The 19,129-nt window shown below is 38.3% G+C and overlaps 1 protein-coding gene across 1 annotated transcript in view; it reads right to left on the bottom strand.

Annotated features, from left to right (window-relative positions):
* Window positions 1–18,679: 18,679 nt before the first annotated feature.
* ECT2 (epithelial cell transforming 2) overlaps window positions 18,680–19,129 on the bottom strand; it is a 64,651-nt gene continuing 64,201 nt past the window's right edge. The window contains exon 26 of the transcript XR_009262009.1: window positions 18,680–19,056. The gene's annotated coding sequence lies outside the window, so the exon portion shown is untranslated. The remainder of the gene's footprint in view (window positions 19,057–19,129) is intronic.

Below are 19,129 nucleotides of genomic sequence, written 5' to 3'. Positions count from 1 at the left end.
TAAGGGGCTGGGGAAAACAGCCGCATCTGGACAAAACTCGGGAGAGAGGTACTGCCTGGGGCCTGGTCACGGACAGTGAAAAAAGCCGGGAGTGGACAAGAGCTGAAGACAGAGGAGGGGTGCTCGATTGCTGATCTGGGAGAACAGATTGGGTAGCTGGGTGACCTCATTTTCACCACTCCCGCGCATGCGCATACTCACCTATGACCGCCAAACACTCCATCCCAGTAGGCTAGCAGCGCCATCTAGTGGAGCGCAGAGCCGTTACACGGAGCCCCTCCCAACTGGGCCAACCTCGCTCTTCAAGAACACAAGTCTTACCGCCGGTTTAGTTTATGGTCTATAAAGCGCTTCATAGTCTGACTTCTATGGGAAAACGAAGTAATTCTAGTCCTATTTCAATCTGTTAGCAGGTCCATCTATTCAATTTTCTTTTTTTTCTCTTTTTCACTTTTCTTTTTCTTGAATACAGAAAGAGAAAAAATTCATATTTATTTTTAATTTTATTAAAAATATTTTTCTTTAACTTTTTTACTATATTTTTTACTTTTGTGTAAATTTTTTCAAATTCTATTTTACTTCCATCATTTTGTTTTAGTCTAGTTCAGTGTATTCACTTTTTCAAATTTTCAGATGATTTCCTTTTCCTTTTTCTTTTTGTTTCTTTTCTTTTTCTTGAATGCAGAAAGAGAAAAACTTCATTTTTACTTTCAATTTCTATTAAAAATATTTTTAATTTTTTTCTGCTATTTTCTTTACTTTTGTGTAAATTTTTCAAATTCTATTTTACTCCCATCATCTCATTTTAGTCTACTTCAGTGTATTCATTTTTTCACATTCTCAAAAGATTTCCTTCCCCCCCCTTTTTTCTCTAATCTGTCAAACCACTTTCAACACCCAGACCAAAACACAACCTAGGATCTAGCAATATTTATTCGATTTGTGTGTGTGTTTAATTTTTTAATTTTAATATTTTTTTAATTTTAATTTTTAAAAATTTTAATTTTTCTACCTCATTAATTCCTTTTCTCCCTTCAAAATGACAAAATGAAGGAATTCACCCCAAAAGAAGGAGCACAAAGAAATGACAACCAGGAATTTTGTGCTCCCAAAACAAGGAGCACAAAGAAATGACAACCAGGAATTTAACCAACACAGATACAAGCAAAATGTCTGAACCAGAATATAGAATCACGATAATAAGAATACTAGCTGGAGTCAAAAATAGATTAGAATCCCTTTCTGCAGAGATAAGAGAAGTAAAAGCTAGTCAGAGTGAAATTAAAAATGCTATAACTGAGCTGCAATCACAGATGGATGCCATGGCAGCAAGAATGGATGAGGCAGAACAGAGAATCAGTGATATAGAGGACAAACTTATGGAGAATAATGAAGCAGAAAAAAAGAGGGAGATGAAGGCAAAAGAGCACGATTTCAGAATTAGAGAAATCAGTGACTCATTAAAAAAGAACAAATCAAAATCATAGGGGTCCCAGAAGAGGAAGAGAGAGAAATAGGGGTAAAAGGGTTAGGTGAGCAAATCATAGCGGAAAACTTTCCTAATGTGGGGAAAGACACAGACATCAAAATCCAGGAAGCACAGGGGACTCCTGTTAGATTCAACAAAAACCGACCATCAACAAACATATCATAGTCAAGTTCACAAAATACTCAGGCAAGGAGAGAATCATGAAAGCAGCAAGGGAAAAAAAGTCCTTAACCTACAAGGGAAGACAGATCAGGTTTGCAGCAGACTGATCCATGGAAACTTGGCAGGCCAGAAAGGAGTGGCAGGATATATTCAATGTGCTGAATCAGAAAAATATGCAGCCAAGAATTCTTTATCCTGCAAGGCTGTCATTCAAAATAGGAGAGATAAAGTTTTCCAGACAAACAAAAATTAAAGGAGTTCATGACCACTAAACAAGCCCTGCAAGAAATTTTAAGGGGGACTCTCTGAGGGAAGAAAAGATGAATATATATATATATATATATATATATATATATATAGCATGAATAGATGAATATATATATATATATATATATATATATATATATATATAGCAACAAAGATTAGAAAGGACCAGAGAACACCACCAGAAACTCCAACTCTACAAGCATCATAACGGCAATAAAGTCATATCTTTCAGTACTCACTCTAAACGTCAATGGACTCAATGCTCCAATCAAAAGACATAGGGTAACAGAATGGATAAGAAAAGAAGATCCATCTATATGCTGCTTACAAGAGACCCACTTTACACCTAAAGACACCTACAGATTGAAAACAAGGGGATGGAGAACCATCTATCATGCTAATGGTCAACAAAAGAAAGCTGGAGTAGCCATACTTATATCAGACAATCTAGACTTGAAAATAAAGACTGTATCAAGAGATGCAGAAGTGCATTATATCATAATCAAGGGGTCTATCCACCAAGAAGACCTAACAATTGTAAACATTTATGCGCCAAATGTAGAAGCACCCATATATATAAATCAATTAATCACAAACATAAAGAAACTCATCGATAGTAGGAGACTTCAACACCCCCACTCACAGCAATGGACAGATCATCTAATCAAAAAATCAACAAGGAACAATGGCTTTGAATGACACACTGGACCAGATGGACTTAACAGATATACTCAGAGCATTTCATCCTAAAGCAGCAGAGTATACATTCTTCTCCAGTGCACATGGAACGTTCTCCATAATAGACCATATACTGGGACGCAAATCAGCCCTAAGTAAGTAAAAAAAGATCCAGATCATACCATGCATATTTTCAGAGAATTTTTAGGGCAGTGAAACTATTCTGTATGATGCTATAAATGGTGGATACATGACATTACAAAGCTGTCAAATCCCATAGAATGTAAAACACAAACAGTGAACCTTAATGTAAACTATAGACTTTGGGTGATGAAATAGCAATGCAGGTTCATTGTAATGAGTGTACCAGTCTGGTGCAGGATGCTGATAATAGGGGATGTGGTGCATGTCGAGGGGCAGGTGGTGTATATAGCAGAACTATAATTTTAGCTCAATTTTGAGGTGAACCTAAAACTACTCTAAAAAACATGAAGTCTATAAAGAAAATTCTTAAAAGGCAAAAATGTCCTGACCTTTTGGTTCAACAATCTTACTACTAAGAATAGACCTTGAAGAAATACTCAAGATACAATCAAAAAGTTACATTAAGGATGTTTAAAAGAGTAGTTGTGAAAAGTTAGAGACCAACTAAATATCTACCAGTGCAGTAACAGGAAGATAATTAATGGGACAGCCATAATGAAATACTGTGCAGACATTTAAAATCAAGCTTTTGATGAATACATAAAAATATGAGAAAATTCTCATTGAGGATAAAAATCAGGATATAGAAGTATAATCCCTAAGGTATACAGTCCTTTCCATCTCCTGCATATAATAAAATTTGTATTTAGGAGAAAATGTGAAAGGTTTTTCTTTTAACTTTGAGATGGGGAAGTCTTTCTAAAGCATGACAATGAAAACAATCCATAAGAAAAAAAATATATTGATATATAAGATATTTTATATATGTTATATATAAAATATAACATATATAAAATATTTTATATATGCTATATATAAAATATATCATCTATAAAAATATACTAATATACAATATTTTAACTTCTAGCATCAATCGTTACAGCACTATAAATAAAATTAGATGGAAACTGGGGGGAAAATACAGCATCTGCGACCCCAACAAACAGTTAACCAATTTCACAATCTGGATTAGGTAATCCAGATCATTATGTATCCATGTTTGATCACATTAAACTTCTCTTGACTCAGTTTCCATTCTCTAATAATAGCTACCACTTAGGTTGTTGTAGGATTAAATAAAACTTTTATTTATTTATTTATTTATTTATTCATTCATTCATTCATTCATTCATTTAAGTTTTTAGCATTTATTCATTTTTGAAAGGCAGAGAGAGATAGAGCACGAATGGGGGAGGGGCAGAGAGAGAGGGAGACACAGAATCCGAAGCAGGTTCCAGGCTCCGAGCTGTCAGCACAGAGCCCGTCGCAGGGCTCGAATTCACAGACCGTGAGATTGTGACCTGAGCCAAAGTTGGCTGCCCAACCGACTGAGCCATCCAGGTGCCCCAAAACTTTTAAAGTTCTTAGCACAATGTATGACACATAGCTCTAAATTAATAATACCTATTATTGTTAATAAGCTAAAGAAAAGTCTAGCAAATCAACATTTTTCACCCAAAATATTAGTAAAAATTAAAATGAAAAATAATACCAAATATTATATGGGAAGGGATGAGGACTCTCATAGTTTGCTGATGGGGAGTATAAATCTGTAAACTCTTCTTTTTTACTTATTTTTGGGAGGTGAAGTTAAATTGTTTTACTACCAAGGGCGCCTGGGTGGCTCAGTTGGTTAAGCCTCAGACTTCAACTCGGTCATGATCTCACGGTTCATGGGTTTGAGCCCCACATCGGGCTCTGTGCTGACAGCTCAGTGACTTGAGCCTGCTTCAGATTCTGTGTCTCCCTCTTTCTCTGCCCCTCCCCTGCTTGTGCTCTGTCTCTCTCTGTCTCTGAAAAATAAATGTTAAAAATTTTTTTAATAAAATAAAATTCTTTATTACACAGATACACATATATACAATAAAATGCACCCATTTGAAGTGTATAGTTCAGTGAATTTTGACAAATGTATACATCAGTGTAACCCCCACCACAGTCAAGATAGAGGACATTTCCATCCCTCTAGAAAGTTCCCTCATGTTCCCTTGACTCAATTCCCTCTGTTCCCCAGCTGATTTCCTGTTTTTAGCATTTCATCCATATGTATGGAATCATACAGTATGTTTTATTTGGTGTCTGTCTTCTCTCACTCAGCATGTTTTTGAGATTTACCCATAGTGTGTCAATAGTTTGTTGGTGTGTAAAATCTTTTTAGATGGCACTTTGACAATGCATATCAAATCCCTTAGAATGAGGGTGCCTGGGTGGCACAGTCAGTTAAGTGTCTGACTCTTGGTTTCAGCTCAGGTCATGATCTCACGGATTGTGGGTTTGAGCCCCACATCAGGCTCCTCGCTGACAGTGCAGAGCCTGCTTGGGATTCTCTGTCTCCCTCTCTCTCTGCCCATCCCCGACTCATGCTGTCTCTGTCCCTCTCAAAATAAATGAATAAACTTTAAAAAAAAAAAAATCCTTAGAATGCCCATATGCACTTTAAGAAATTTTGCTTCTGAGAATTTATCCTAAGGAATATCAAGTACATTATAATGAATGTATAAGGGTTTTCATGACAAAATTGTGTATAAAGTTGGAAATAATCTTAATGTTCAACAATGAGGAATTGATTAAATAAATTATGATACATTAATACTACTAGGATTTTTTGCTTATAAAAGAGACACATGTTCAATTTGTCTCAAGTAAGTGAATATTTATTGAAACTGTAAATGGCACAAAATGAAGTTGAGAATCTTATCCACATTTTCATGCTTCAGGGGAAGTCAAAAATATTCTCAGAGGAAGCATTAGCGCAACCATCTATTAAGACCTTCCAAAGATGAGGGGCACCTGGGTGGCTCAGTAGGTTAAACATCTGACACTTGATTTCAGCTCAGGTCATGATCTCATGGTTCATGAGTTCAAGCACCATGTCAGGCTCCATGCCGCTGGCACTGAGCCTCCTTGGGATTCTCTCTCCCCTTCTCTCTGCCCCTCCCCGGCGCTCTCTCTCTCTCTCTCTCTCTCTCAATAAATAAAATTAAATCTTAAAAAAATGATCCGCCAAAGATGAGAGTGTAATTAAAAGAACTAAGGAGTCATTCTTCAGGCAGCAACCTAAGAAATCCAGAGTATTTGTCCACTAGTCATTGTGAGTGTTAGTCCTGACTGTATCATGACTCAGCTACTAACTGCTTCTGCTAACCAACTACCTCACCCTCTGTATTATTAACTTCTAATAATAATAATTTTCTCTTACTCTTGCCATCTGCTCTTGGCATTTATTTTTCTCCTGCAAACCTCTCCCATGAGGATATCTACCTTCTGCTCTGTTGCTGACCCAATCCTTGTATATATTGTACAAATTCTCTAAAGGATATGATTGATTGCGTCATTTGCCATCATCCCTGATTAAGCAAATTTGGTGACAGGCCATTTCTTCGGTCCTAGGCCTTTGGAATATGCACACATTGATTGCTCTTAGAAGGACTAGAGGGTGCAAACAACCCACATGTGGGCTAAATCTCATCTATAAATATGACCTCTTTGGCTTGAACTGTGTTGGCCACACCGTGGAGAGATCAGGGAATTTCATTTCAAAACTGGAAACTTTGGGCTCTTCTTGAAAATCCAAAGATTTGGGCAACAGTCTTTATTTCCTGGATAAGAATAGTTGGCAAAAACTGAGTATTATCCTCCCCCTTAAAACAGGACATGCTCTGCTCAGTTCTCTGCAGTCTCCAGTGAACTCCCTATTGTCTCATGCATCTGTCTGCTTACCTGCCTGGCCCTCTAGTGACTTTTGAGTTTGCAAACCCTGGTTAATTGCCCTCCTATGCTCCAATCATTTCTGACCAGAGTGGTGGAGTCAGGTAATAAGAAACAGTTCCCCATTTGTAAGAAACAATATGTTCCTGCTCCTTCAACAGAGGGCCATGGACAAGAGATCATCAGTAGGAAGCTGTGGGTATGCCAGACATTCTGAGGCATGGCTTATCCATTACACATACGCATATCCATTACAAACAGGGCAAATGCATACATTTTATAGTCAGTATCTATTATTTACATAGAGATATGGTCACAATATGTTGCAAAAAGAGCAGATTCAGGGGTGCCTTGGTGTCTCAGTCGGTTAAGCCGCCAACTTTGGCTCAAGTCATGATCTCACAGTGTATGAATTCAAGCCCCATGTCGGGCTCTGCGCTGACAGTTAAGTGCCTGGAGCCTGCTTCGGATTCTGTGTCTCCCTCTCTCTCTGTCCCTCCCACACTCACACTCTGTTTCTCTCTCTCTCGAAAATAAGTAAACATTTAAAAAAAAAAATAGATGTAAGGGGCACCTGGCTAGCTCAGTCAGTAGAGCTTGCAACTCTTGATCTTGGGGTTATAAATTCAAGCTCCATGTTGGGTGTAGAGATTACTTAAAGGAAAAAGAAAAACGAAAAGTAGGTTCAAATCAATAAGATGAGTAACTCAATTTTTGTAAAATATAGATACATTTGTATATCGGCATTGCTTATTCTTTGAATCTAATCCTTCCCTGGTTTGATATGTTGGATATCAAATGTGGAAGTAGTGGGAGAGTGAGCTATATGTATTCCACTATCGGGAATGGGAAAAATTATAATCTGTTTTAAGCCCATCCAAAAACCCCAACAAATTTTCCAAAGTGTAACTAAATATTCTTGAACACCTACATATAATAATATTGCCAAGGACTTCTGCGTAAATATATAAAATGTCAACTACATAATTATTTACTTCTTAATGGGCTTTTTAATGTATATATCTTCATGTAATATGCAACAATGCAGCAGAAATTACTTTTCCTTCTGTACTGCAACAAGCACACACTATAATGTAAATTTAAAGCTACTATATATTTTAAAGTTACATTGTGAATACAAATAACAGTTAAGCAAGCATGGAAATTGTCTTTAAATGATTACTTACGAAATCAGGAGTAGTTTAGGGAGAGGAAGGCAGAGGCTGCAGTTAGGTAGACACAGATGCTGCTCAGATTGGATGATGACGGTGAGCAGGAGTGAGTTGGGACCGCAAGTGAAGGAGCAAACAGCTGCGGTCCACCTGTGCTCAAGCCCAAGATTCTCACGGCCAGTTGTCTCTTTTTGGCACTTGAATCTCTAGAAGTGGATGACTGTGAACCGTTCTCTAAAATGGTAGATGGCCGTGGAGCAACAGAACAAAACTTGCAAGAGCAATCATTTCTCTGCATGATTCCAAGTTCTCTAAAGAGCAGCAGCAAGTATTTCCGGCTCTGCTTTTTTCTCTTCCTTTGACCTAGAATGAACATCAAGTTAAACAAGTGGCTTGGTCGTAAGTTCTTTGTACCAGCCACTTCACTAAATCTAGCCTTCTTCACAAGATTTAGGATTTTGGCTTTGCGTTAATCACTTGCTCCAAACCTTGAAAGTCAGCAACAATTGCGGGACTACTTTCTCCCATACTGTATTCATTGTTTGTTATGATACATGCCAAACCCAGTTGATAAATTTGAAGACCTTCTGAATGTCAAACCCTTCCATAAATCCTTAATCGAAGCAGCGTTGCCTGCATCATCAGACCATTTATCAGCATCTAAGCGCCACAGACTGCATCACCATCTGTAAACAATATGCCTTGAAGGCTGCAGCAACCCTTAGGCCCGGAGGCTACAATAATGACATAATGCTGGGAGGAAAAAGACCGCTGTGATATTATCTCCATAATTGTCAACATTGAAGGACATCTGGGAGCATTGTCTATTATCAAAAGAGCCTGGTTTGCAAGTTTTCCATCCCAGTGTACCCTCTGATGAATAGAGGCAGTTAGCCCCTCAAGTAATCACCGAATACAGACTTGGTCACCTAATCTTTAGGAGTGGAGTATCACATAACAGACAAGTCACTCTTCAATAGTCCCTAAAAGGCAGTGGGGTTTTTGAAGGGATTCAGCAGCCGAGGTTTTAGCTTAACATCATATTCACTTTAAAGCAACATTAGCCTATTTTGGATGGTTTATTCTGGCATTTTTGTCTCCTTCCCTGAAATGAACATGCCAGATAGCATTCGCTTCAAGAACAGCCTGGCTTCGTCAACATTAAAAACTGGCTTTGTGGTTCAATCACCTCTGTCAATAGTTTTCTGCAATTCATGGGCCCATCTACTTCCTTCACAGGCTTTTCAGCATTCTTAGAGACATTTTCATGTAATAATGTGGGGAATCTGATGAGATAACACACAACATGGTTTAACCATGCAAGCACGGGATTCAGGATGATCAAAGCAATAGCCGAGAACCACTGCCATGTGCTCTGTTTTCTCCTCTGATTTTATGCACAAATCAAGCAGTTTTTCTGCTGTGACAATGTGGATTTGCTGTAACAAGTTCTCTTTTCAGATAGTGGATTTTGGGGGGAAAAAGTTTATATCATTTAAACAAAGATTTGGATAGCGAGATTCAGAAGGCAAGACATATCCACTATAGTGTGAGAAGAATATGAAAGCATATAAGCCAAGGTTAATAGTAACTATCTCTGAAAGATGGGACAGTCGTTTTAAAATTTTTTTGTTCATTAATGCTTCTAATCTCTCAAAAATGAATATGTATCCATTTTTGTAGTTTAAATGGGAAAACGAGATAAATCAATAGAATGAAATGCCATCTACCCCGGCCAGCAGAGTACCTTACACATGAACCACATTGTTTTGGTCCTCAAAGTAAAAAGGAACTTTAACTATATTTCTCATCCACTTATACTGCAGAACTTTATTTAAAATATAACAAAGTATTAAAATGGGACTCTTTTTTGAATCTGGTTCAACAGAGGCCACCAAGAAGCTGATTTTTCTACCTTGAGATGAATACCACATCAAAGGTATAAAAGAGTTTCGTAGGGGCGCCTGGGTGGCTCAGTCAGTCCATCGACTTTGGCTCAGGTCATGATATCATGATCTCACCGTTCATGAGTTCAAGCCCTGCTCTGTGCTGACCACTCAGAGCCTAGATCCTGCTTTGGACTCTGTGTCTCCCTTTTTCTCTGTCCCTCCCCCGATCACACTCTGTCTCTCTCTCAAAAATATGTAACCATTTTTTAAAAAGGAAAAAAAAAAGATTTTGTAAAAGAGGTGAATAAAGAAAACCTACCAGTGCTGTGACATTTTCTCTTCCCCTCCTTTGGCATGAAGAAGGATGTTTGTCCTTTACCTCAAATTTGGAGAAAAAAGAGATTTGAGGATAACGTTTACAGAGCTTGACATGTGTTTCCTGGAATGTGGAGGGCACAGAGGACGGGTGCCCGACACACCCTGAAGGATCAGCCACCGGAGGTAGAAGAGCGCATGGAAAGCCCTCACAGCAGGGGACAATACCCACACTTGCACCAACAGCATGGTCACAGCCCTGCCAGGTAAGTAAGATGCTTCCTGACCCAGCTTCTTCCCCAGATAAGAACAATCCCAAACTTAGTCACAGGGGTGGGGGGGCAGAGTGTAGTAAAGGAGAGAAAGAAAATTTCAGGACCTGGAAACAAGCAAGATACAAGACGTTGTTCCTCCTTTACCACTACCGACGTCCAGCCCAACTTGGAAGGAGGAAGGGGAAGTTCAATTTCAAAGGAAGTTGTCTCTTGGGTGTGGGTCTTAAAAGTTAAGGTGTCTAATGTGGGGTTCAAACTCTTTCTTCCTCAGGGAGAATTCCAAGTTTGTGAGTTCCCTCCCAATTATTTAGTGGACAGATCATACCAGACAAAAAGGGGACTATTCTAGTGACCAAAAGTGAATGGAAACATTTCATGTTCTGAGGATGATGAGAAAACCCAACGAACCATGTCCTAAACTTCAAAAAAAGGCATGGGGAAAATCAACAGGTATTAAATGGATAGTGATTGCAGTAGGGGGAGCAGGAGAATGAAGTTGCTTCTAATTGTACCCTATCGAGTTCTGTCTGTTCCTGTTTCTACAACTCCCATATGCATCACATTGCTATCATTACTTAAATAAGTTAGGGAGTACATCACACTCCAACATGAAACATGCCTTCCTTACCAGAGCCCACAGGAAGTTGTAACTTGCCCCAGTATTTGTTCCAGAAATAGGTCTTCTCCACAGCGAATTGTTCGTTTTCATATTGCATTCACTGAAGGAAATGGTCCTTCAGTGGGGAATTGGCTATTGCTCAGCTATTAAGATGTTCAGAACAAAATGTGTGGTGCCCTTCTAACAAATGTTCCAGACGCTTTGCAGGCACTTTGAGTCACCGCCTCAATCCTAGATTCATCTTACCATTTCTACTTTTTGCCATTGTTATCTTTTATCTTTTTGTGTGCTGTGTATGTAATGTGGTAGGGCAATAAATATATTTATCACAAAGGTCTATAGTCCTAGTTTAAAATAATTTGTATTAAAATTAATCTTGAACATAATTTGACTTTGTTCTCATAGTTATAAAGGTGTTTTGGGGTCTTGCATTGCCTTAAATTATTATATATTATGGTAAGGAAGATGGGAAGATCGGGTGCTGAAGACTGATTAGTTCAAATTCTTCTACTGAACAGCACTCTGGAAGATGGGGGTGAGGAGGTTGTGGGTGTGGGGACAGGTGAGAGGAACACATGGGGAAAGAGCCTTACAAGAAAGGCATGTCCCCCAAAGCATGTAAACTAAAATATGGCATGATTTTCAGCAGTTGGAAGAGGCCTTGCTGAAGAAATGGAAACCCATTTGAACTGGATACGAGGATCATTCTTTGGTTAAAACGCAGATTTATAATCCTAACATTATTTGCCTCTACAATGGGGAGTATTCACTCCATCCTAACAACGTAAACGCTGTGCATTAATGTTCAAACTTTGAACTCACCTATAAAGCACATCTGCAAAACTTAAAAATGTTAACAGGGGCGCCTGGGTGGCTCAGTCGGTTGAGCGTCCGACTTCAGCTCAGGTCACAATCTCACGGTTCGTGAGTTCGAGACCCGAGTCGGGCTCTGGGCTGATGGCTCAGAGCCCGGAGCCTGCTTCCGATCCTGTGTCTCCCTCTCTCTCTGCCCCTCCCCCATTCATGCTCTGTCTCTCTCTGTCTCAAAAATAAATAAACATTAAAAAAAAATTTTTTTTTTAAATGTTAACAGAATGTGACAGAATGTAACTGCTACCATCTTGACACCATCTAGTTAATTTCAGCGCGGCCTGTTTAATGCTCTCCACCTGCATCACCAGCCCCCAGCGTCCTCCATGAAACCCTCTGTCCCAGGGCACCTGCCACGACGGAGCCCCAGACGAAGCAGCGCGCCCACCATCTGCACTACCTTCTCACCTCCAATGCCCAGGACTTGGGGGAGCTGCACTTTCACGTCCAGAACTCAGGCACACGAGGGTACGAGGGCTTCCTCTGAGGGGAGAAGAGCCACCGAGTAAAAAGAATTTAATGTTTCGCTATAGGTGAACAGGATGTGTGGGGAATGAAAAGGAAAAAGAGCGGTAAGGCCTGGGGGGGGGGGGGGGGGTGGGCAGTAGATATGACCGGGTGGAAGGCAGGCAGGCATTCTAAGAGCGTCCTCTGTGGGAAGAGCTTAATAATTAATAGCACAGATATTAAGGTCATCCCAGCACTACCACTTATTAACTTGTAACCTTGTGCAAGTTACATAACTGCTCTGTGCCTCAGTTTCCATGTGTGAAAATGGGGGAAATCATCTTGATTTCTTAGGTCCAGTGTGAGGATAAATGAGTTAATGAAGTATTTAGAATGGGTCCCAGCATACAGTAAGCACCCCATAAGTTTAATATTATCTACAATCATTGGGAATTAGGAGATGCTGTTCCACCTGGTAGAATAAAGAAATAAAACAAAAATAACAACTGTTTTAAAGTGGAGGTGGAAGCTGGGGGCTTACGTAGATGAAGTATTTTTCAGCCTGTCAGAAGTTCAGCTGACAAATAATGCCTAAAGCTGACAGTTGAAGAAACAGCAGTGTTTTCTATTATTTAAAGTTAGGGAAGTAACCATTAGAAACACTAAAACCAGAAATAGTATAAGCATTTATTATTTTTTAATCAAGTAGAAAATTATACAGTTCTTTGCTTAAAAAAAATAAAGTTATAATGAATTTGGCATGAATTAATTCTAGGGAAGTTGAAACCACAAAAGCCAAACAAATCAAGCTTAATCTATTCTTTTGCAAATGAATTCAGCCTGGCAGATTTATTTGGAAGTGAAAAATAATCTCGCAGCCTACAATATTTTCCCAGGTCTCTGCCACACTTTCCCAGGGTTATTTCCAGCAACGCCACTCCTCTTGGCAGCGAGGCTCAAATCCTGGGGAGGTACGATATTAGTGCCTTATGTCACATTTTCAAACTCTGCAAAAATGATCCTGGCCCGCAGCCCGATTTCATCCAGGCTCCTGTGGCTGCTCTTCTAGCTTCAGCATGTGGAGGCAGTGTATGCGGATGGCTGAAACACTCCCTCCGATGGATTGCCACAGAGGTTATCAGCTTTCGCGCTTCTTCCAGGCAGGCGATCAGCCAAGCAGTTTCCATCAGGAACAACAAGACTGCTCTCTGGACCACTGCAGCACGTCAGAGCTGCTCCCTTTCTCTTCGCTTTACCTTACACTCTTCCATACGATGTTTACAATCTGCATCTTCCTATGGCACAGCTAACAGGAACATGTTCAATTTATACCTGCTGAGAGGAACTAAAACCCCAAAGGTATTTAGACATACACCGAATGTGGTTATTCTTCACATCAGTGATATAGCTGGTGCACTTTCCCCGATATACTGGAACAATTTCAAGTTAGTGAGCATCTGTTACCTGTCAGGTTCTGTGCTAGGAATTGACAATCTAGTTTAACAGATAAATTCGACCCCCGAAAAGTAACAAAATATAAGTACTGTGATGAAGGCAAACAAACACAGAATGCTGCTAGAACATGCAGAAGGGGAACTAACCTAGCCTGAGACAAGGAAGGCTTCTTAAAGGAGAGAATATTTCAGCAAAAAAGGAGAGGATGGGCATTCTAGGAAGAGGGTACAGTATAGATAAGGAGCCAGAATAAGAGTGAGGAATGTTCTGGGAAGGTTTCCTAGAGGAAGTGGTGAGTGAGGGCCCTAAGGAGGTAGAATGGGGGCAGATCATAAAGGGAGGACCATTGTAATATGCTAAGAAGCCTACATTTTTCTGGAAGTCTCTAGCAGAGACATCACAACGTTTTAAACAGGCTTGGGAAGATTACTCTGGCTCTAAAGGATGGACCACAGAAGGAGAAGAAAAATATCAGTGAGAAGGGAAATCAGACACTTCCTAATCTACCTCAAAACCCCTCGTCTTACTGAAGCCATTCCTGGAGTATGTGCTACCTACCTCACTTCTGCCCCAGGCCATTTCTGAGGCTTTGTGGTGTCAAAATTGCTTGACATTCATGCACATGCTGCCTGGAACTGTTGGAAACCTAACCTAAAAAAACTGGGGATGGAAGCAGAGAAATCAGTGCTTCCCCCTTTCACATAACAAATAAAATTTTTTCACTTTATCAAGTGGCCAACTTGATAAAGCAAACTGTGTTGGCTTTCCCTCTGTTTCTCCATTGCTACTCCCCAAGACAAACCACCACAAAAACAACAAACCTCCCCCCCCCCCGCCCCCACCACCACCACCTTGAATACAAGTCTTGTTTGTTCCACATTCTGCTTTTGCGGATCTGAAGCTAAGAGTGGATTAGATTACCACATAAATCCAGGAGAAAGTCATGTATGCCTGAAATAAAGCATAACAGTTGGAATAGAGATGAGGGCATGGATTCATTTATAAGACCCTAAGGATGTGGGATCAGCTGGCTGACTATGAAGAATAAGAGAGACAAGCCAAAACATAGGATGATTCTCAGGTGTCGGGCTCAGGTGACAGTGTGGATGGTAATGCCATTCGCAGAAAGCTGTAGAGAAAAAAAGCAGTATTACAGGGGTGAAGGAAGGAGAAGAGACCTCAGATTTAAAACTACAAAGTGTGAGATGGTTTTAAATCAGGGGATGTATTATAAATAGATACAGTTTTATAGATACATGGACATAGATGTAGAGATAGAGATACATATGTACATACATACATACATAAAATAGTATAGTGTATGTAAGAAACAAAGAAATAAGAACCAAAGATGGATTATTTGGGGAGCATCTACATATAAAGGATGGGAAAAGGTTATTTTATGCACTTAAAGAGATCTGTTGAGATGTAGCTCAACAGGTAGCAGGGAAAAAAGTAGTGACACAAAAGCCAAAGGAGGAAAGGCTTTTTATAAAAGGAGGGAATGATGCATTAAAAAGAATAAAGTATCTAGGAATAAATTTAACCAAGGAGGTAAAAGATCTGTACACTGAAACTACAAGACATTAATAAAAGCAGCTAAAGAAGATTCAAATAAATGGAAAGATATTCCATGCTCATGGACTGAAAGAATTAATACTGTTAAAATGTCCACTCTATCCAAAACAATCATGACATCATGCAGTCTGTATCAAAATTACAACGGCATTTTTTTACAAGAAAAGAAACAATCCTAAAATTTATATGGAACCACAGAAGACCCAAATAGCCAAAGGAATCTTGAAAAAGAATGGAGCTGGAGCCATCACCCCCGGCCTCCAATTTCAAACTATATTACAAAGCTACAGTAACACAAACAGTATGGCATTGGCATAAAAACATACATTGCTCAATGGAAGAAATGAAGAGCCCACAAATAAACTCATGCATATGTGGTCGATTAACTTACAACAAAGGAGCTAAGACTATACAGTGAGGAAAGGACAGGTTCTTCAATAAACAGTGTTGGGAAAACTGGAGAGCCACATGTAAAAGAATCAAACTAGACCTCTATCTTCAACATACACAAAAAATTAACTCAAAATGGATTAAAGACTTGAATGGAAGACCTGAAACCATAAAACTCCTAGAAGAAAACATAGGTGGTAAGCTCCCTGACACTGGTCTTGGTAAGGCTTGGATTTGATACTGAAAGCAAAGACAACCAGCAAAAGCAAAAATACACAAGCTTTGACCACATCAAATGAAAAAGCTTCTGCACAGCAGAGGAAACTATCAACAAAATGAAAAGAAAATCTAATGAATACAAGAAAATACCTGCAAATCATGTAGCTGAGAAGGAGGTAATATCCAAAATGTATAATCATACAACTCAATAGCAAAGAAAGAAAACAATCCAATTAAAACTGAGTAGAGGACCTGAATAGACATTTTCCAAATACATACAGGTGGCTAACAGGTATAAAAATGTGCTCAACATCACTAATTATCAAGAAAATGCAAATTTAAATGCAATGAGATATCCTCTCATACCAGTTAGAATTGGCTATTATCAGAAAGGTAAAAGATAACAAGAGATGGTAAAAATGTGGGGAAAAGCCAACTCTTGTGAATTATTGATGGAAATGTAAATTGATGCAGCCACGATGGAAAGCAGAATGGAAGTACCTCAAAAGTTAAAAATAGAACTACCATATGATCCAGCAATATTAACCACTTCATTTTTTCACTTATGAAATGCTTGTTTTCCTACAGGGATGCCTAATATTTTTGGCTTTTTAGTTCTTTATAATCCACTTCTAGATGAGTCCTTTATCAGCTATGTGTATTGTGAACATCTCCTCCGTGACTTTTGCTCTTAATGATGTCTTTTCAGGACAAGAAGTTCCTAATTTTAATGCAGATTTATCAGTCTTTCTTACTATAATTATCTTAAACATAGTGACACATTTAAGCAACATTTTCCAGCCCCAGACAGATTACTCTCCTATATTATCTAGTAAAATTTTTATAGTTTCACGTTTCATATTTACATCTCTAATTCCCTTGGAATTCATTTTGTATAGAGTGTGAAGATATTAGATTTTTCTCTTTAAAGACAAAAGATACCTATTTTCCTCAGCACCATTTATTGAATAATGTGTTCACTGTGTTCACTGTTTTAAAGTGCCACTTTTGTTAGTTTATTGGTTTTCAATTATGATCCATTAATTTATTTGTGCTCAGTGCACTGAGCCTTCGAATATCTCGCTGTCTTGACTACTAGTTATTTTTGTGAAATGTTTATTATTTTGAAGGGGGGTTGCAGAGAGAGAGAGACAGAGACACAAAATCCCAAGCAGTTTCCATCTATCAGCACAGAGCCCAACGCAGGGGCTTGATCTCACAAACTGTGAAATCATGACCTGAGCCAAAACCAAGAGTTGGACGCTTAACTGACTCAACTATCCAGGAGCCCCTGATTATTAGTTTTATAATAAACCTTGTTTCTGATAGAGTAAGTTCGCTCACTCCTTCAAATGATTGGTCATTCTTAACCCTTTGTATATGCACATACATTCTAGACACAACTTGTCATTTACACACCACAAACACAAACCTCTATTTGATTGATTGGCTTAGATTTCTATCAATTTCCCACACCTGGAGATTTCCATATATTTCTTTTAACCTCAGTTATACGCTAAAATTATTTTTAAATTATATTTCAGCCTGGCTGGCTCAGTTGTTTAAGCAACCGACTTCGGCTCAGATCACGATCTTGTGTGTTCAAGCCCTGCTAAGGCTCAGTGCTAATAGCGCAGAGACTGCTTCAGGATCCTGTCTCCCTCTCTCTCTTTCTCTGCCCCTCTCCTGCTTGCACTTGCTTTCTAAGTAAATAAATATTTCATAAACATTTAATTTTTCTATTAGAAGGACACCCACTCTGAATGTATTTAGTCATACTGCCCAAAAGTCCTTAGTTGGAATTTTATGAAGAACAGTGGCTGAGTTTTACTAAATGACCTTATAGAAAATATTGATGTCATTTTTTTTTTCTCCTATAAACTGTCAATAAGTCATACTGGTAAACTTCCAAATGTTGAACCACATTTGTATTCTTGAAAGAACACTATTTGATGCAGTAAAATCCCTAAAACAATTCAAAAGGCTCTTTAGCATTAATATTGCAGCCATCTAGGAAACTGATTCCCATTTTGGCTCCCTAATGGTACTGAGTTGAGATATAAACTTGAATCAAACTGTTTTAGTCTAAGAAGGCTAAAGCAATAGATGAGGATATATTCAGATTTCAAATCAATGTAATGCACCATTATCCTGTAATCATGTTGTATGTCACACGACTGATCCTTCTTCCTTCAGTCAAGAGAAGTATGTTTCATTTACCATGATCATTATGTCGATCTAGACTTACCATGTTTATTAATCAGTCCAGTGGTCATATATTTGGTTGGACTGTTATTTTAATTATACTTCTAGACTTAATTGTTAATAATTTATTTAATTTAGCTTCTATATTCATAATTGAAATTAATCAGTACTTCTCTTTCTTACATTATCCTTTTAAAACGTTAATATAAAGTTTATGTTAACTTCACAAAATGAACTGGATAGCCGACAATCTTTTTTAATTCTGCAAAGTATGACTATTACTATACATTAAGTAGTCTTTAAACGCTGGCACTCAGCTTTAAAATCATTTGGAATTTGCATCTTTTTTTAGCAGTGCATATTTAACTTGTGCTATTTATTGGGCCATTAGAATTCTCTACTTCCTCTTGAGTCAACTTTGGCTATACTTTGTCTAGGTCCTCCAGATTTTCAAATTTGTTATATAGTTAACATTTTCTTACATCTCTTTCATAAATGTGATTCTTTATTGTTATGGTTCTATGTTTAATACCTCATGTGGAAAATTATATGGTGTAGCCTCCAAATACGAGAATAGATTAACATTACAAAATGTATTACTGTAATGCAACTGATTAAAGATCAATAAATAAAACATGTTCTCAATAGAGAAGGAAAGCTTAATTATATTTAATATCCATACATGATAAAGCATCTTAACAGATTAAGTATACAGTCTTTTTTTTTTTCATGTTTATTTATTTTTGAGAGAGAGAAGAAAGAGCAGAAAGAGAAGCAGATGTGAAGTGGGCTTTGTGCTGACAGCCTGATGTGGGGCTTGAACTCACGAATCATAAGATAATGACCTGAGTCGAAAGTGGATACCTAACTGACTGCGCCACCCATGCACCCCCATACAAACAGTCTTTAATTGATAACGGGGATATAACAAAAATACTAGTTGTAGAGCAGGTATCATGAGAAAAACTAGAGGCATTCCTTTTGAAGTTAAAATTAACTACCTGCTAATATTTTGCCTGTGTTCATCCAAAACGTTTCCACCTTCATGCCTTATCTCAGGTTATTTTCTCTCACTGGAAACACCATACTTTTGGAGGGAATCACAGCTCCATTTCTAATAAAATGATAAAAGCTGTGTAATTTCCACCAGAAAAATGCATACATGCACATAAACACAAAATTTTATA

The sequence above is a fragment of the Neofelis nebulosa genome, chromosome 5, assembly GCF_028018385.1.
Source record: "Neofelis nebulosa isolate mNeoNeb1 chromosome 5, mNeoNeb1.pri, whole genome shotgun sequence".
NCBI classification, from domain to species: Eukaryota; Metazoa; Chordata; class Mammalia; order Carnivora; family Felidae; genus Neofelis; species Neofelis nebulosa.
This window is presented reverse-complemented; position numbering and strand designations above follow the sequence as displayed.